Raw genomic sequence first — 21,258 nt, 5'->3', positions numbered from 1 at the left:
TTTACACTTTGAACATGAGGTACCTAGGTCAGGGAAATTGAGGAATTTGCCAAAAGTCAGACAGCTGCTGAATCCTAACGCTGGAAATGAGGCCCATGTCTGACTGGACTTCAGAGCAGGCCTTCCTTATTCTCTTGTGCTTTCACCAGCAGGCAGTGGTTGGTCTCTGGGTCCCAGGCTTTTATTTTATGGAGGAGGAGACTACCAAGAAGAGCCCTTTGGAAATGAGTGCTCTAGCTTGCTCTTCCTGGGCTCTTGTGAAGCTCTATTGACCACTTTGTGCCTTTTCCCTCCATGCAATCATATGCATTTGTTGAGCCCTTATTTATTTTGTTATTGTTTAATATATTTGTATTGATTTCAAACAGGAAGGGAGAGGGAGAGAGAGATAAAAAATCAATGATGAGAGAGAATCATTGGTTGGCTGCCTCTTGCATGCCCCACTCTGGGGATCCAGCCTGCAACCCAGGCATATGCCCCGATCGAGAATCGAACCCTGACCTCCGGGTTCATAGGTCGATGCTCAACCACTGAGCCATGCCAGCCGGGCGAGCCCTTATTTAAATGGGTAGGGCTTTGTTCCAGGTGCCAGAGAAATCACTCTAAATGATGAACACCAGTCTCTGAGATTCCAAATGCTAAGAGTTTGGAAACACTCCTTGATGAAAGATAATGTCTCTGATTTAATGTTCCCTGCCTCAGGTGCCACCTCTAAAAGCAAGGCCGCCCTCTGTACCCCTTTCACCTTGGAAATAGGGTGACCCTTTCAGAGCAGAGCAAAAAGGAGATTCTAGAGCTGAAGGCTGACAGAGGACAGCCAAGATCAGTTTTATTTGGTGTGTGTTTGCTTTCTTAAGCCCAAATCTTAGTCAACACTGGACACAGCTGTCCTTTCTCAAGTTTTTACTCCTGGACAGAGTGTTTGGATTTCAGCTCATTGTTTAATAGTTCTAGAATTCAAACGGTCACCTTGAGGCAGGAAGGTTAGCACTCCATTAAGATGGATGGGGTAAGTTCACACCTCTCACTTTTACTTTATTTCTTTGCTTTTCTTTCCATTTGCCTGAGAGCTCAGCAAAGCTGAAGCACATTTACTACATAGTCTGTTTTTATACCCACTGGGCTGAAAAGTTAATTTACTGAAGAGCTCGGATTTTCCAGGAAAAGGAAAAGTCCACAGAGAGTTCTAACCTGTGTAAAATATGACGGGATTATCAGAGGAATAAGAAATCTTATGCTGGATCCTTTGGTCCTTAAATCAATCTCCAAAGAAGTTTTAAAGCCCATATGCTTTTTGGATGGTTCTTTTGGAGCTCACTATAAATGTCCTTCATATGATATCTGCTAAGAGGGAGCGTTTAAACTATCAGTATTTATGTGGAACACTGGAACAGTGTATTTTGGTTCAGTTAGCTTTCACAAATATCGATTGAAAGGCAATGGGAGGGAATTAACTTTTGGTGAGGGCCTACGATGTGAACACATCATGTTGGGCACCATGGCAGCTCATGACGATGACACCAGGTTTTTTCCTTCACTCTGATGAGGAAAAAAATACACCATTTCCTCTAATACAATCCAGACTGTGAGAATGAGAAGGGTTATCATGGAGATTCGTGTGATAGAACCATCGAGAAAGGGACAACTAACTTCATTCTGGCTGGAGCATTTAGAAAGCTCCTGGGAGGTAAATTGAAAGCCAGCTTAGGGAGCTGGAAGGAGAAAGGCAGCTGAGTGGGAAATTCTTTAAGCTAAGGGATTAAGGTGAACCAGAATACATAGTATTGGGAGCCAAGAGCACCTCCCGGTTACCTGTAGTTAGCATGGCAGAGATATGCTAGATGCTCCCCAACCCCATCTCCTCTTCTTGAACATACAGAAAGACTGCGTTCCCCAGCCTCCCTGAGGTTACATGTGGTTATGTTACTGTCTCTGGCAAATGAAACGAAGGTAGAGTGATTGCATGCCATTTCCCCCTAAGTTTCTCTCTTTGCTTGTTAGGCTAAATGTAAAGGATCCAGCAAAGTCGTCTGAGGAAGCCCGGGCAGAGAATGGTCCCATAAAATCATCAGACAGAAGACCGCTCACCAAATACCTGATTAGACTGTGAAGTGAACAAGAATTATTATGTTAAGCAACTGAGATTTGTTGTTATAGCAGCTAGCATTATGGTGAGGGAGGGGCTGAAAAGTAGGTTTTAAAGGCCTTTGAAATCCTAAAGAAAGTCATTTACAAGAATTAGGATAATAAATTAATTTAATCGGGAATAAGGTTCGAATTAATACAGGCCAGCATCAGGAAGAAGGTATAGCTCATTCCAAGTCATGATTTGTGTGTGTGGTGTGGAGGGGGGAGAGTATGGGGGGGGGCTGGTTTTATGTTGACAACTTAATTTAGGGCTCTAAGTAAAAATTTTAGAAAGGGGGGACTTCTGCAGTAAAGAGGTACTTGGGCATTTTATAGCTTGTGGAAAGAGGAACAGGACGTGGTGTGCTCTGAAGGGGGGTCTAAAGCTGGCTGGCTTGGGATTACTTTAAATATACATTTTATTGCTTTTTTGATTATAAAAGTAATACACACTCCTTGTAGAAAAATCGGAAAATATAAAAATGTCAATGGAATAAAATAATAATCATTTGTAATCCTACCGCATTATGGTGTATTTTATGCCAGCTCTCCTCTCTCTCTCTCTCTCTCTCTCTCTCTCTCTCTCTCTCTCTCTCTCCCTCCCTCCCTCCTGTCTCTGTCTCTCTACATATATCATATGCAATGTACATATAAATGATTGGATTATACTAATTGTAACATATATATTATATAATCTGTTTTTGTCATTAAAATTTTTCACAAGCTTGTTTTTAAATGGTTGAGTAATATTTTCATTATATGGATGTTCCATAATTTTTGGCATTTCCCATGTAGCTGGATATCATAATTTCTAGGATTTTAAAAATTATTTTACCAAGAATATATATCATTGTTCATAAATATTTGCTTGGATTCTTGATTTGTTAAGGATTAATTCCTACTAGCAGTAGAATTTGTAGTAAAGAGTTTGAAAATTATAAGAGATCTTAATGGACATAGGAAAATAGTTTCTAGAAAGGTTGCAGCAAGTTATTTTTCCACCAGCAGAATATGAGACTGTCTGTCTTATAACACTTTCATCTGCATTGAATAGAATAATTAAAAATATTATCTATGACATTTATCATTTTATCTACAGTCCAGAGACTAAAGGACAATAAACCTCTCATATGTTTGGGAACTGATTTTCAGTTGGCAAAGTGGCTGTCTCCTGCTAACGTGGGTATAAATGTTTTATTTTAAGGAACCACAGGCATCCCCTGATCATACTCTGTAACAAGCCAATTGCATTTAGTACAGGGTGGGCTAAACTGTGATAACAAACTACCTCAAAATCTCAGTTGCTTAATACAATAGAATTTTATTTCTTGCTCTAGCTTTTTGCACTGTAGGTCAATAGTTGGTTCTTTTTCATTCATAGTTGCTCTAATCTTGAGAAGAAAATATAGTATATCATGTAATTTCTCATTAATTTTTTTACCTGGAAGGGACACATTATTTCTACTCAAATCTCCTTGGCCAAAGTAAGCTATACTGAGTACAGAGTGTGGGAAAGGACAATGCTACCGTGAGCCCAGATACAGACCAGGGAATAGGCACTGGACAGCATACCTGAGTGTCTAGTAACTGGCATACCTTAGTGACCTTTAACCCTTAAGGAAGGGGATGCTCCCATAGCTAACTTCCTACAGTGACTCCTAGAAGTGTCCCTTGGCACTCTCTTCCCTCTGAGCTTCTAAGACAGTGGTCAGCAAACTTTGGTTCATGGGCCAAATGTGCCTTTGTCTGTTTTTGTATGGTTTGCTAGTTAAGAATGGTTTCCACGTTTTTAAATAGTTGCAAAATGTGCAAGAAAAATAGTATTGTGTAATATGAAAATTTTATGAAAGTCAAATGTATGTGTATAAATAAAGTTTTATTGGAACACAGCCATGCTTACATCTATATTCTCTATGACTGCTTTTGTGCTATGGTGGCAAAGTTGAGGAGTTGCAACGGAAGCTTTTACTCTCTGGCCTTTTTCAGAAAATGTTTGCCAACTGCTGGTGCTAGGCATGGACCTGAGGAAAAGCATGGCCATTTCAGTATGGCTGCCTGGGAAACAATGATTTGCTACTAGTAGATGTTTCAAATCCAACTCATTGGATTGAAGACAAAAATAGTTTGAAATCTCATGGTTGATGTGCATAGTTACTGTGGTTATTATAGCTGTGCCATGGAGAGAAGCAGGATGAGAGTTGAGACCCAACTGCCAAATTGGACTGGAATTAGAGAGGAAAGCTGTTATCAGGAGCTCACCTGAATTAGATACTGCCCTTGAAAGCCAGACCAGATGAGTTTCTCACCAGGACCTTTCACCTCCTTGAGGATTTGTTAGACAAACCTACTCAATGTTTTAGAGTCAACCTGGGTGCAAACATAAGTCCTCCTTTCCTCCTGTTAAAAATAAATAAATAGAAAGTAAAGGAAGGAAAGATTGGCTCCCTAAATGGAGGAAAAATCCCGAATTTTGCCTTAACTTTCCTAGCTTGTTACTCTTGGAAGTCTGTAGTGCACTTTCAACTGATTTTTAAAAATGTTTTGGACCTCTTTTCAGAGGTTTCATTAGCATTTAAATAGAAGTGGCTTTCTGGGTGATTTACCAGCTGTGCTGTGTGAGGTTTTCAGAGTATATGCTCCATCCGTTGTCAACACAGTCCTTGTGTTAAAACTGGGATTTCTAAAGTAACTAACATGTTGATCCAGTGACAGAAGGCCATTTCTCTCCCTGTAGTGGCTAAGTAATAATGCACCAGTTAGTAATGTCAGGAATGAGATGGGAGACACATCGCATACATATTCCAACTGAGGTCAAAATCTATTCTTCTTAAATGTCAAAAATGACATTCCTAATACCTATGTATATAGATTCCATTTATTTGTGCACTTAAATTAACTCCTTCCTAATCCAGCTTCCACAGCTGCCAGAGACTTCCTCTGAAAGGCATTTTCTTCTAAATTAGTCATAATTCACATCCACCTCTCTTGTGGCTCTGGGCCATAGGAAAGGGTAAAGGAGAATGGTTTTATCTAGTTTCCAAAATTAACTTGTTCTGTTGTTTAGATACAGATGCCTCTGGGCGCTCTTTTCCCTCTTGTCTCCTGAGCTAGTTCCATTTTGCATTCTCTTTCTTTTGCACTTGGCCAATTTTCTTATAAGACTTTAGCTCTTGAGTATGCCATCTTTCAGAAGGATATTATTATTATTAAAATATTGTTTGTGTGCAGACTTCTAATTACATGACATATATTTACATAGCTCATTAAAAACTAAGTTGATGTGATTTCCAATCTAAGTGAGGACACGCGATGTGATAAGTGTACTCTTGAGGACAGGGGGGCAGAACTGTTGGAATCTAGGTCATCCAGGAAAATCTAGGACATAGAGTTGCCCCGCCCATTTAATACTCTCAGACTATATAGAACACTGGAGATGATTTGGAGCTAAAATAGAAAATGATATTGTGAGAGGAACCCTGATGAGCATTCTCTCATACATTATTTCAGTCCCCCTCTGAGACAGGGAAAGCAAATGTTATTACCCACATTTCACCTATAAGAAAATTAAGCTCCGAAAGACTAGTGACTTGCCTAAGGAAGTCATCACTGGGTAGAGATCAGATCTAGTTCTCTTTGCCCATGGTTAATTATGCTCTTTTGTGATGCTGTCTCCCCAAACCTGGTAGGATAGGTACGGGCCACAGGCCATCCTCTAAAGTTTGTAGAGGGAGTTTGTGTTTTGGGTTTTTTTTTTTTTTTTTTTTTTAGAAAGAAATCCTTAACTCAGATTAAGGCTTGAATATTTTGATCACATATTTATGGCACATCTGTACTGGACACTTGCCAAACTCAGGACTAACTCTTATCTTTAGCTTTGACCCCATTTTTATTTATTCTAAAATAAGGTATTTCCAGACATCATGAGATCTAAAAATCAGTCAAGTCATTATTATATTGCCCATTTATTTTCTCAAAACTTTATTACACAATATTCACATGTCACCACATAGTTTTCAGTCCTTTATGAAATTTTTACCTTTTTCATATGTCTAACAGACCTAGATATCCCAACCTACAGGCAGGGTATCCAGAGAATTGGACATCTGATTCCAAGGAGAGAGGTGTCTGGATCTTTTTATAATCTTTCTTGGGGTAGCACTGATTGGCAGCAAAGCTATCTGAGCATAAGCCTGTCCTTTATTGGAAGTGGGTTCATAGTTAAGTCTCTCTCTGTTGTTTATCAGCAAGATAAACAGGAAGTTGAGGAAACTTTTAGACAAAGATTTATTCTTGGAACTTGGAAAGAATTACATGTTTCCTATATTATAATAAAGTAAAATAAATCTGTCTAAGAACTGTGCTTCAGATCTTGAATTGCCTTATATTAGAATAACATTTAACAACAATGTTTTATAATTTCTATGGTGTTTTTTTTTTCAAGAAAAAGTTAAATTTACAATCAATATTTATATAGAGAACTTGACCAAAGATTTTATAAAACAATTTTATAAATGATTGCTTGGTGGTGGTGGTAAGTAACCAAGTTCAAAAAGAAAATAAACATCATGTTGGTCAATTTTAGAAAGAAATAGTATTTTTCCTCAACAAATAATTCTTTTTGTTCATTACTAAGAGACAGAATTATGTCAATCCAACAAATACATATTTAATTTTTGAGGTTCACAGCATTTCTTTTCCATCTATGTCACCCAAGAAAGATTGAGATATAATGGCAACAGTGTACATGAGAATAACTCAAAATGGACAAAAAAACTTACATGTAAATTTGAACCATAAAAATCCTAGAAGATAACATAGGCGGCAAAATCTCAGACATCTTGCATAGAAGAATTTTCACTAATACATCACCTAGGACAAGAGAAACAACAGGAAAAAATAAATAAATGAAACTACATCAAACTAAACAGCTTGTGCACAGCAAAAGAAACCAGCATGGAAATGAAAAGGGAGCCCACTGTATGGGATAACATATTTGCCAATGATACATCTGATAAGGGCTTAATTTCTAAAATATATAAAGAACTCACATCTCTCCAAACTTGGAAAGGAAGATACGTAAAGGGGGCAAGGTATTGACCATGTTAATGACAGACTGTCTTTCAAAAGGCTCCGCAGAGTGGTAATTCTGTAGATTCAGAACCATTTGTGAGCATGTTGCGAGGATCCAGGTCTTAGGGGTGGATTTATAGAAACCCCAAACTCAGACCAGCAGAGAGCTTACTACCTACATTTTTCCCATCTTCAACTTTTAATTTATACCTTTGGAGAAATCATATTGTATTCAGAATGTTCCTTAGAGCATAGAATATGAGTGAGTTATAGGAATCAGATACCATTAAATTCATTCAATTATCACCTAAAATTAAATTACCACCTAAGAGAGCTGGAGGCAAGTCTCTCCTCAAAGAGACAACTTGCCAATAGAACAAGATAGCAGGTCTCTGAGCCTCGGACTTCCCTTTCTCTCAATTGCATGTGGATGGGCCCCATCAATGTTTGTCTTCTAGACTCTCTGCACTTCTGTTGTCAATGATCCCTTCCCCCAACTTTAGATTCTTTCGTTTGTAAATTAATAATTAAAGGCAAGTTCCAGTTATCAGCATAATATTTCTGGGAATTGATCTTTCAGGAAATAATAGTAAAACAAATCAGTAAAAATATACAAACAAGGATGTTAACTGTAGCCTTCTTTTAATACAAAATGAAATATGGCAATGACTTACTTGTTTATCTGTTGTGGGATTGATTAAATAAAAGATGGTATCTTTATTTATAGGCATATCATGCAACCATTAGAAAGAATGCATAGGACAATACATACTGGCTTGACAAGATATAATAAAATGATATTATAAAAACAAGCTGTATATCACTAGTTATAGCAGGATTTCACATGCACACACACACACATGCAGTGAGAACATGGGTGCAATTTACTTTGTTTTGGTTTTTTTTGTAAGGACCTCTTTCTCCTTCTCTTGTTCAACAGCCCCTGAAAACCTGAAAACATTACAATGTTAAGGAAATCACTATGTTCTAGGATCAATTACTATTCACTATAGAACTTGATAAATGCTATAAAAGAAGCATAAATTGATATGGGCTCCTAGGTAACTGAGAAATTACTTCCAGTTGCATAATTGTGGAAGTCTGGAGACAGTGAAGAGATAGGAAAATTTTATATCGCCTCAAACTACAGGGACCATACGCTTTCCTTTTGCAAGCAAGCAGTCCACCTTTCAATTGTCTTTAACACTGTTCCCCTAAGTCATCGGAATGACTGTAATTCCAGTCTCTGAAGCACACACACTCCATCTCCCTGGCCGCCTCTGGAGTTGGAACCTGCCACAGTCCTTTCACATGAGACTCTGAATTCCAATTTTTGGTTCACAAAATGTGTTCACTCCACCCATAAATCCAGGCACAGCACTTTGCATGTAACAGTTACTTGATAAATAGTTGCTGCTTTGTGGATTATCAGCCCCCCTGAAGAAAAATAATGCTACCTGATGATGATCTTTGAATTCAAGTCTTTCTTTAGAAGGACAAATAATTGCTTGCAGCCTCCTCAAGCCCTCCAATCACCAATAGAAAACTACCAAATGAGATGAACTGCCACTGAAGGCTCCCTTTCTTGCCAATACTACCAAACAGCATTTACAGAGGTGTTTCATGAACGAATGTAAACTACCACACTGAATAAGGCAAAACCCTTCCTGTAAGGATAATCATAAAGTTAAACCCCAGCATGCATATTGAATAACCCCGGTGGGTCATCCTTGAACCATGTTACAAACAAACGGGACCAGGAATGCGGTCCTCTCACACTTGCCGGGAGACGGCTGCACCCACCACCTCCCACCATCCATCTCGTCCTTCCCCGATTTGTATGTGTTTTGTTAAACAGTGAATCTTTCCATGCTTTTCAGAAAGCTGACAAGAAGCAAACGGAAAATTAAAAATGGGTGCCGAGCGGCTTCACGGGAGTCTAAATAAACAGCCCGACAGGAAAGACGTGTGGCAGGCTTAGGTTTCAGGCTGGTGGTCAGAGAGCGTTAACAGGCATCCGTATAACAGAAGGCTGTGTTTGTTTTCCCTGTCTCTGCGCTAGCAAATTTATTGGGTTATCTGTCTTATTTTGACACTTGGGTGTTTAAGGTTTCTGTTCTAGGTGTCTAAAGACATAAAAAAAATTATTGTACAGTTTACATTCCTGGCAGAGGCTTTGACATGCGCTAGCTGAAAATCTCCTACCTGCCAGTAATTTCAGAGAAAAACACCTTGCAGAATTGGGTTTCCATAGGGGGTCCAAGAATCCTCTGCAGAAAGCACCGAGAACAAAGGGTTGCTTATTTTATTTCTGACCATATCATCCTCCAGTCTAGTGAAGTGCTGCCGCGAAGCCATTTCCTTCTCCCTGTACTGTTTCTATTTACCATGTAACATATCAGGAGCATTATCAGTGTCTTGTAGAGGGAAGGACTACTTCCGTCCGTGGAACTTGCACTCAACATAGATCAAGATACAGTTTGATTTGCTTTTGAGATCAGGAGTGCACAGTAGTGTTGAGTGAATACTAGGTGTTATGATAATGCGCCATCAAAATATTATAGTCATATGTGTGGAAATATTGACATTTTGATGACTGATGTACTAAGCCACCCACAAGCAATGTTGACATATTTCTTATTTTCAGCATACAAATTCTAAAATAATTTTATTCCTAAATGCCTCGTTTCTCACAGTTATTGAGGCTGCAGTAACTAGCTATAGGGTGATAGGGAACTTAAAGTTCTCTGACATAAACCTATTTTCATTCAATCATTCATTCATTCAAATGTCATTCCATGAATACTCATGTATTTAATTGTTAGGAAGTGAGAAACACACACGGTGGGAACTGTAAAACACAGCCTCTAGTGGAAGCTTATATTTTCTTCTCTGGCCATCTTCTGTAGTAGAAAACCTTCCTGGTATAGTCTAGTCAAAATTTCTTATATCAGGTGATCAGCACTAAGTCAAGGCAAAAAACCCAACAGTTTACAGTTTATTTTTCCCTAAGGCAAATAACGTTGCAGCAGTTCAGGCAATCTGAGCACATTATTGTTTGTTCCTCTGTTCAGTCTTCCCCTTTGTGTGTGTGTGTCTGGGGGGGAGGGGGGGTTCCTCCGTGGCTTAGGACTGGGACTTGGCAGCTGGTAGCTATAGTCCCAGTTCCTCATAGTGCTTTTAGTAAAGATTTTATCGCCCTAGCTAGGTGGCTCAGTTGGGTGGAGCATCGTCCTGGCCACTAAAAGGTTATGGATTTGATTCCCAGTCAGGGCACATACCTAGGTGGCAGGTTCCATCTCTGGTTGAGGCACATACTAGAAGCAACTTAGTGATGTTTCTCTCTCTCTCCCTCTCCCTTCCTCTCTCTCTCTAAAAATCAATAGAAACATGTCTCCAGTGAAGATTTAATAAGAGAAAGACTTTACCATTCAGACCACTGGACAATGGTTGTCTTTTCTTGGACTCCCTCCATTTTCATCACCTACATTTGTGTGTCACTTGTCATCTCACTTTTTTTAAAATATATTTTTATTGATTTCAGAGAGGAAGGGAGAGGGAGAGAGAGATAGAAATATCAATGATGAGAGAGAATCATTGATTGGCTGCCTCCTGCACACCCCCCCATTGGGGATCGAGCCACAACCCAGGCATGTGCCCTTGACCAGAATCAAACCTGGAACCCTTCAGTCCACAGGCCGACACTCTATTCACTAAGCCAAACCGGCTAGGGCTCATCTCACTTTTTGTAAAGGCTTTCATTGTGTCCTAAGACCAAAGATTTTTTTTGAATCAGCATACCTGTATTTGAATACAGACAATGCCACTTAATTGATGGGTGACTGAGCTTCAGTTTATCATCAGTAAAAATGTGCACACTCTTATCTGTTTTACAGGGTTGTGAAGTTCACATATGAGCAGGTACTTGAAGGTGCTGGCTCCTGGCTCTAGTAAGTGGAAAAAAAGCCTGCTCCCCCTTCCTTCTTCAAGTCATATAGGATAAGGAAAAACGAGGCATTGAGAAGGTAAAAAAAATCATGTCATATAAATTATATATTTCATTGCTTTCCTGTTCATTTTAGACAAATGTGGAATAAATTAAAATTTTAAGCAAGAAAAATACATGCTTTTATGCTGGTGATGGAAAGCAACTTAGCAGTCCTGGTTATATTGAGCATATACAATGTCAAAGTCCTAGAACGGGTTCTTGGAGGGATATAAACAAATAGATAGCACAAAGCCTATAGTACCTTAAAAACAACTTGAGATAAGATTTGTACAGTAAAAGTCAAATGGTAATAAAAGTATTTCGTGGATATTACTAAGCAATAGGCAAATATTTATGGAATACATTTTCTTTCCTGTAGTACTCCCCCATAGAAGGGAATAGTAGACAAAGTTTTCTACACTTCTTTGATCATGAAATTATTTAATTTTGTCTTTATGGCAATATTCGGTGTAGCAAAATTTGGGTCATGGAAAGGGAATGCTATAGTGGAGAATCAGAACTTTACCCTAAAGGCACTGACATTTCTAGAAAGGGAAGTTTCATAATTCAAGAAGTTAAGTAATGGTTCAGGAAGGGTGATTCACTGGTGTATACCAGGCCATTGGTGAGACTCAAGAGAAAGGTCTTTTTCAAGTAGAATGTCAGGATATAAAGTAGATTATAGTTAGTTAAGGAGATTGCTGGCTGTGACAATAGAGTCAGCAGGTAGCAGAATACTCTTTAAGTGATCATTTTGGAAGTGAAAGTATGAGATCTAGCCCAGATAGTTGTGGCTCTTTAGAGGATTTTAGTCAGGATAGGGAAGGCAGGGCTTGTCAAGGGGAAACCACGAGAGGCCCAGGGTAGGTCCTGGAGGGAGGGAGGGAGGACAGTTGTGGGGTCAAGTCCTGGGCACGGTGAAGGGAGTAAAGTAGAGAGCACAGATGGGAAGGGCAGAGGGAAGAAAGGAATGCTCCTGACTCCGTAGTGCAGTCTACTGCATGTACCGAACCAGGTCCATCGCATGCTGTATTCATTCTCAAGCCAAGATCCACACTAGATGCCTGAAACCATGGATAGTACCAAACCCTATTTATGTTATGTTTTTCCTATATAAACATACCTATGATAAAGTTTAATTTCTAAATTAGGCATAGTAAGTGATTAACAGCAATAACTAGTAATAAAATAGAACATTATACCAAGTGAAATAAGTCAGAAAAAGCTAAGAACCATATGATTTCACTCATATGTGGGATATAAAACGGAAGCTTATGCACACAAACAGCAGTGTGGTGGCTGCCAGAAGGAAGGGGGGAGATTTGGGTGCTGATATAAGGTGACAGGAGATTTGACTTTGGGTGGTGGACATATGGTACAAATACAGATCTTGTAGCATTGAAACCTACACATGAAAACTATTTGTTCATGTTGACCAATGCCACCCCAATCCTATATAATATAAGCCTAATATGCTAAGTGTCCGACCGTTCTTTTGACCGTTTGACCAGTCGCTATGACATGCACTGACCACCAGGGGGAAGAAACTCTGACCAGTAGGTTAGCTTGTTGCTGGGGTCTGGCTGATTGGGACTAGGCAAGTTGGGCCGGACATGCCCTGGAGCCCTCCCGCAGTCCCTTCCTGGCCCCAATTGTGCACCAGTGGGGTTCCTCGGCCTGGCCTGCACCCTCTCGAAATCTGGGACCCCTCAGGGGATGTCGGAGAGGTAGTTTCGGCCCAATCCCCTCAGGCCAGGCCAAGGGACCCCACCGGTACAAGAATCAGTGCATGGGGCCTCTAGTCAATTTAATAATTTTTTTAAAAAAGGGATGAATGAGCAAAGGTTGCTTTATTGTAGGTGACCTCAAATCCCAAGCTAATCTAGGCGGGAAGGTGCAGCCAGAAGCACCTGCTGAGGCAGGAGTGAGTGAAGGAGCAGGAGAGGAGTTGCCTTAGAATGGGGACATGGGCCAAGGGAAGGTTGTAGATGGAGAAGACAAACACTATGCCCTTGGAGGTGGAGCATTATCATGGGGTGGCTCAGGCTGAGCTTGGTAAAATGAGCAGCTCATATGGGAAGACATGCAAGAACGTGCAGAGCAAAAGGTGAAAAATTCGAGGTCAGGGTTTAAATGGCTGGTTAACTGAGTGCTGGAAAGAGGGGCTCATATTTTTCTCTTTTGCCTGCCCGTGGATACCCAATAGCTGTGAATACACTGGTCTGTATTTTCCATTGTGCCTTGGTCCTCATAAGGGAATGAAAAGGTCACCATTGGGAAAGGCCCAACCTAACCCACATCCAGCTGTTTCCAGCTGTGCCCAGCTGTGAATTCACAATTGCAGCAGGCATCACAATCTACCATGTCACTCGACCAGCGTGTTTCACCCCTGACAAGTGCTTTTCAAAACGGGCAGAGGCAGTATTTGAAAGGAAAGTCTGTCACTCTCTTTGCCTACAGATGTGGGGTTGAGGGAGACGAAAAGCCAGGAACACCTGAGTCAGCCTCAGTAGCTGGACATGTAGCAGTTTCACAGCAAATAAAGGCTGTCCAATGACTGGGGAGTCAAATTAAATTCTGAACAAACAACCCTCCAGCCCCATCCCAGTCAGTTTTAGAATCAATGCAGGTGATTTATGGCTCCTTAGGGTTGTATTCCCTTTTCAATGTGCTGGGATTTACACACGTAGCCACCATTTACTCCTAATGAGCAGCACGCATCCGTCCCTGAACACCTGGCAGGGAATGCATCGCTTCGTCTCATTCGGCAGCGTGCGCTCTTTCCACACAAAAGGGGTCAGGAGCCCGGTCAGCTGGGTGGATGCTGTTAACACAAAGTGCTGATATTTTCCAGGCTTTTCCTCCCAGGACAATCTGTGCTTTGTAATTTCATGGTTCTCTGGTGTGTGAGAACCCTCTGGGACAGTCTGGTTCTGCAGCCTCAGCTGATTCAGACAGGAGCTGGGTGGAGGCAGACAAGAGCATTTGGTTTTCTTTGTTACCGTCCGATGAAAGGGAGCCTTGGGTCTGTATTTTTATGGGGACAACCCAGAGCCTGTGATCTGGCAAGAGCCCCATTGATACCTGTGGGATACACGGCAGGTGGAAGCACACAGAGTGTGCATCTCTTGAAACAAATGTTTGGGAATTCTCTGAAGAGTATCTTCTAGCTGAGTGAGGGGGCCATTCCTGGGGAAAGATCCTGGTAGAGCCAATGTTTTGTGAATGTTTGGCATTATGCCAGGCCCTAACTCCTTAATTTTACTCATTGCTCACAATGATCTTTTTAGATCAATGTCATTGTTACCCTCATTTATAGATGAGGAAACTGAGACACACAGGGATTGATGTGACTTGCCCGAGGTCACAAAGCTAGTAGGAGGTGCGCTGGGATTTTCACAGTCTGCTTCCAGGGCCCTACATCTGATCAGATGTCAGAGGGCATTCTCTCAGGCCTCTTCTATTTGGGCAGCAGTTTTTATACCCAAGGCGGTTAGCTGTACTCTGAAATGACAAGAAAAACAAAGACATATTTGCAGTCTCTGAGTCCTCAGCTTTCAGAGCAATTAGCAATATACAAGTGGATTCATTTACATAGTTGGTTTCAGACCAACAAGAGTGGAGGGTGACCGTCAGGCAGGGAGAAGTGGGGGTGAGAACAGATTTCTTTGCTGTTCTTGAGGCAGATTTTTTAAAGATAAAAGTTGGCAAAAAGGAGGGGGGGAAAGGCAGAACCCCTGAATTTGCATCATTGGTGAGGCCTTCGCCTGGGAGCTAAGTGACTTCTCTGAGGCTAGAACTTGAGCACATTCATTTTGGAGAATTCTTGCTGAGACAGACATGTCCCTCATGTCTGCATGGGGTGAGTTTATCTTCCTGGGCAGTAGAATCATGAGAACATTCTGGAAAAGGAATGTTCTAGATGGAACTTTATTTCCCTGGGAAAATATAACCCCTACACCAGGAAAGAGATTTAGGATCTTTCCGTTAATTCCTGTGATGGGGGGTTTTCTTTGCTCCTGAAAAATGTGTTCAATGGGATCCAATTGTTCACATTCTTTGGTTTGTCCTTCTTCCCCTCAAAGAGACTTTAAGTTACACACAAAGCTGCCATGGAGTAACCACTGAAATTGATTTCAGAACAAATAGTCTACAAACAAAAGAATAGGCAACTTTTTCCCTACCCCCGACCCCCCACCCCTACCCCGCCCCCCCACCCCGCCCCAGGCATGTTATCATTAGCTTCCTCACTCCCAAGCTCCAAGGGCCCCTCCTTTACCTCCATAACTTGTTTCCTATGCCCTTTTCTTCTAGGAATGACTTCTACCTCTGTGATTTACTGAATGAATGTTTTCTTACCAAAACAAAAAATAGGCAAAATGTTTGGAATCTGTTTTCCAACCCAACCTAATTTCAGAATCCAGATTCCATAAGGAAAAGAAAGCTGCCTGTTTGAAAATTTGATTTTAAAACAGTTTCTAGAAAAGGATTTGATAAGCCCCAGTACCTCCTGGGAAAACAAGTGGCTCTTAAAAACCTTGAACATCATTGTACAGATTTTTATGAATGAGCAGCATATGGATTAAATTACCCATCTTTGAAAAAAAGAAATCAAAAGACAAAGCACACTCGGCAGTTTTATTGAGCCTGAATTATTTGGAAAACAGTTCCATGATACCTTAGAAATCCCAAACGGAACTTAGTTTATCAACCACCTTTGAAAAATGAAATTTAGTCATTCACATAAAAAGGGCTGTCTCCATGACACTGTATAGAGGTTAAGATTTTTTAAAAAAAGTTCATTGCTTTTCCTAAGTTTTGAGGGATTCCAAAGATGAGTGGACCTGAGACAGTCATGGTCATACATCTAACTTCCGGGAACTCTCTGGGCTGGAGCCGGTGGAGCAATGCGGATTCTCAGGTCCTCTGTCTGGTTCAATGTCCCTCTTTTCCCTTCCTCATGGTACTGCTTTTGGCAGATGGGCTCACAACTTGGCTCTTCACTCTGTTCCCTAATTTTGAAACTCAATCATTGTCAATGCCGAATGAGACTCGTTTTCTGAAAAAAGAAAAAAAAAGTCTGTGGTCAATTTACTGTATACATTATGATTCCTGTGGCTATCTTTCTTTTCATATATGAAGCTATGGGGAAACTTATTTAACTCTGTTTTAAAATTGCATTGCAATTTAAAAACAGTCAGCTGTAAAAATAGTCTAAGCATTTATTGAGCAGTGAATATGAGAATGAGTGAAGGTCCCCAGGGAAATAAAAAGGTCCCTGATTGATTTTTATTAAGAAAGGGATAGAAGTGGCAGGTTCCTGGCTGGGTGGCCAAGGGATCTTTACTCCCAAATTGAGTACTTGGTGCTTACACATCGAAAGACAAATATAGACAAGATTATCCTGACACTTTGCACACATATTACAAAGGTTTGGACACCAAAGGTGTCCCCTGAGACTTATAAACCCTTGGTCCCTCTTTATCAGCAAGTGACAATGGTAGGACTTGACCCAGGTCTTCTGACCCCAAGTCCAGTGATCTCTCTGCTGGAATGAATTCCTTAGGCCTGTAAAAATCATAGGCTCCTGGACTAGCACTAAATATTGAATAGAAATTTACAAGGTGGAGACCCATCACATGTTTAAGTTTTTTTTTTCAACCATACAAATGCTCTTTTAAGTAATGAACATGAAAATGACTTAAATTTTATTTTGCATGTGTGTCATTTATTATAGACTTTAATTATTGCATGCATTGTACACTGATACACATACAATACGAACAGAGTTGTCAACACAAAACATTCATATTATTCTTTGTGGATGGCCTATGGATGTTCCAGAGTATTTTTGACCATACTAGGTGCCTTATATCTAAGCCTCAGAAACAAACCCTGTATGAGATCTGAGTCCGATTATTATAATATCTATGGGCCAGAGAGCATTATTTCAGTTATCATAAAACTGATATGATACCCTTTTCACCAGTCATTCTCAATTTGCCCATCCCTACTTCCTGCCTTTAATGCAACTGGAAAGTCCCCAAGACGAGGTGATATGGTTCTAAGGGAGAAGATGTGTAGCCACACTTTGAATAAAGGTTCAGTGCTGTTGGTTCCTCCATTAACGTTTATCTTCTGCCAGACTAACGTGGCCAAAAAAAATGAATGCCTCAGGTGACGCTCTGTCTCCCTGCTCTTCTGAATTGTAGCCGTTGCTCTGTGCTCTTTGGAGAGAGGCCACAGTCAAGGAGCAGAGTGGTAAATATGTTGGGGCACTTCCAGACTTAAGGCTTCCTTTCTTCTCTTGTGAGAAAATTGGTTTAAATTCACCTAAAGAACAATCCAGAGAACATAATGTACATGTGAAGTGCAGAGCGATTGTTTCTGGCTGTCCACAGTCACTCATGCGGTTTCTTTGCCTTTGCATTGCCTTTCTTTCTGCTTGGCCTGACTCCTCTGCTTTTTTATCCAGCTACTGTCATCATCCTTCATGATGAAGTTTCGGCACTTCTTCCTTCAGGAAGCCTTCTATACAGACCAGTCTGGTTTAGATACCTCTCCCCCAGGCCCCCACAGTAACACCAGGCATAACTCCATGATAGGATTTATATGTTCTGTAATAATAGATTTGTCAGCAAATACCAGAACTAGATCCCCTGGGGACAAGAATCGCATCATTTCATTCTGAATGCTCAGTCTCCAGCCCAGTATTTAGCCCTTAGTAGATCTTCCACGAATGTTTATTGAGCTGCTAATAAATGAGTGGCTAATGGAGTGGTGCGGAATACCCAACCCCAATTATGCATGGAAACCAGGAAGCGTTGCTCTTTCCTTATTATATCTAAAAATGTGCTTTGCCTTTGGAAAAAGAAAAACAATCACAGTTCCCAACACAAGAAAATATCCTATCTAATAAAAGAGAAACATGGTAATTAGCGTATGACCGCTACCCTTCCCATTGGCTAATCAGGGCGATATGCAAATTAACTGCCAGCCAAGATGGCGGCCGGCAGCCAGGAAGCTGGAAGCAAACATGAGGCTTACTTGCTTTAGTGACGGAGGACTCCAACATTCCCCACCTGCTGCTGCCGGCCTCTGAGCTGCAACTCTAAGCAACTATGTTACCAATATAGAAGCTAAACAAAACCCCCAGAAACCTGCTTTAGTCACTGGGCTTCAGCCAGCAGGATCGCAACATTGTTTCAAATACAGAAGGTAAACAAAGGCCAGAAACCTGCTTTCAGCAGCAGAGGCCTAAGAGCTGGAGCCTCAGAGCTAAAGCTGGCCCAGAATAAAAAAAAAGAAAAAAGAAAAAAGGAGCAGTTGGGAGCTTCAGTCACCCACCCAGCCCTCAGCCCCCCACCCAGACTGGCCAGGCACCCCAGTGGGGACCCCCACCCTGAAGGGTGTGTGACCAGCTGCAAACAGCCATCATCCCCTCATCCAGGCTGGCCAGGCACCCCAGTGGGGACCCCAATCCTGATCCAGGACACCCTTCAGGGCAAACCAGCCAGCCAACACCCGTGCACCAGGTCTTTCCTATATGGTAAAAGGGTAATATGCCTCCCGGCACCGGGATCAGCGTGACAGGGGGTAGCGCCCAAACCCCCTGATCACCCTGCAGCTCTGTGTGTGACAGGGGGCAGGGCCACAACCTCCCTATCTGCCCTGCTCTGTTCGTGACAGGAGAAGGCGCCCCAACCTCCTGATCAGCCCTGCTCTGTGCCTGATAGGGGGGAGCTCCCCAACCCCCTGATTGCCCTGTGGCTCTGTGTGTGACAGGGTGCAGTGCCCTAACCCCCCCGCCCCCCACGGGCCCTGCTCTGTGTGTGACGGGGTAGAGCCATAACCTCCCCATTGGCCCTGTCCTGTGACAGTGGCAGCACCCCAAACCCCTGATCGGCCCTGCTCTGTGGGTGATAGAGGGCGACGCCCCAACTGCCCCCCACGGGCCCTGCTCTGTGTGTGACAGGTAGAGCCATAACCTCCCCATCGGCCCTGCCCTGAGTGTGACAGGGGGCGGTGCCCCAACTCCCCTATCGGCCCTACTCTGTGAGTGACAGGGGGGAGCTCCCCAACCCCCTGATTGACCCTGCTCTGTGCGTGACAGGGTACGGAGCCCCAACCCCCCTGATGGGCCCTGCTCTGTGCATGACAGGGTACGGAGCCCCAACCCCCTGATGGGCCCTGCTCTGTGTGTGACAAGGAGTGGCGCCGCAACCTGCCCATCGACCCTGCCTTGAGTGTGACAGGGGGCAGTGCCCCAACCCCCCAATCGGCCCTACCCTGAGCATGACTGAGGGTGGCATCGCAACCTCCCGATCCGCCCTGCTCTGTGCATGACAGGGGGCGGCGCCCCAACTCCCCAATCAGCCCTGCTCTGAGCCCGACCAGGGGCTGCACCTAGGGATTGGGCCTGCCCTCTGCCACCCGGGAGCAGGCCTAAGCCAGCAGGTCGTTATCTCCCGAGGGGTCCCAGACTGCAAGAGGGCACAGGCCGGGCTGAGGGACCCGCCCTCCCCCCAAGTGCACAAATTTTTGTGCACCGGGCCTCTAGTATTAATATAATTCAGAATCTGGAGCTCAAAGTTTCATCCACACAAAAAATTGTAGGACATTAAAAAATATAAAACAATCCAATAATCATATCACCTTAGCAAAATTAATTTCAGCACCTATTTTTTTCAGTCTTGTTTGCATGTTTACAGACTTCTATGTGGTTGTAACTCCTCTATAGTTATCACTTAAGGGGAGATATGATCCTTTCTTAAGCCTCTTCCATGTCCCAGGCACAGTGATAAACTCTACTGATGTTATCTGTTAAGACCTACAATGACCCCTGTGCTAGAATCGTTATGTTCATGTTACAGCAGATAGAGCGGCCCAGGGGCAGCTGAGTAACAGCCTAATACGTGGTAGAAACAGGATTCGAGCTGACATCAGGATGACTAAAGCTTTTACAAATTAAAATGATAAATTCAGTTGAAGTTAATTAAAATAAAATTTAAAAATATTTCATTTAGTCAAATTTCTGAGGATAGATTTATTGGGTTGAGTGAAATTTCTATTCTTTTTAATAGCTGTTGCCAAATTAATTTCCAAAAGGATCGGGAGAGTCATTTCACGGGCTTGCCCGCCAGGCTGCAAATTTCTCGAAGGAAGGGTTTGTGTCTTACCTCCCTGACCTCAAAAGCTAGCACAGAGCTGAGCACGAGGCCGCTGCTTCACACGCGCGCGTCTGCTGAATGAGTTGTTGAATAAATGGTCACTGCCACCAGCATTAGAAATTGCCTTTGAATCCCACGCAATGTGGTGCCCGAGACGTACATAAACCTACAAAGGGCAGGTAGATTTCTTGCCCCTGAATCTGAGGAAGGAGATGATGGCCCTTGTACAGCAGATTGCTCTGTCAGAAAAGCACCTGATAGCTACTTTTGCAAGCAACTAAACGTATTCTTCACCATTTCCGCGTCTAAGAATTAGTGAGCCACTTTCCAAAATATGTGATTTGACTTAATCCCAGGCTGCCTCGTGGCCCAGACTCAGCATGCTGGTGCAGTTAGGCACACAGTCCGGCAAGCAAAAGGCATCAGGATGCAGTCCGGGGCTTTCTTTGAAATGTTCAAAGGAAGTTTAAGGGAATATAATAACTCTTGAAAATTGTCTTCCTTCTCTTATTTTCTTACATCTCTGCTGTTCTCATCTCTACCAGTCTCTAAAACCCCATTTTCAGAATGATATGCAAAATGTTACTGCAGTGTTTAACCCGAGCGAGGCCTCTACTTGCTTCCTTTCTCGAGGAGAGCCAGCACGGCCATGGCATACTCAGCCCCACACTGGGTGCTTTATGTGCCGCGCCCGTTCAGCCAGGTTCGGTGGAGGATTGAGAAAAGACAGACAAGAGAAGAAAGCTGGGTCTGGGTGGGACGCTGTCCTTTTTGATGGAGAGCCACTCTGATGGAAAGCTAGCGACAGCGCCACGGACTACAAGCCGTGTCTTTATTTTATAGCCAGATTCCACCAGGCAAAGTAAGGGTGTGGTCAAGATGTTTACAACATTCTCGTTGGTT

Source organism: Myotis myotis, unplaced genomic scaffold (assembly GCF_014108235.1).
Source record: "Myotis myotis isolate mMyoMyo1 unplaced genomic scaffold, mMyoMyo1.p scaffold_m19_p_12, whole genome shotgun sequence".
NCBI classification, from domain to species: domain Eukaryota; kingdom Metazoa; phylum Chordata; class Mammalia; order Chiroptera; family Vespertilionidae; genus Myotis; species Myotis myotis.
This window is presented reverse-complemented; position numbering follows the sequence as displayed.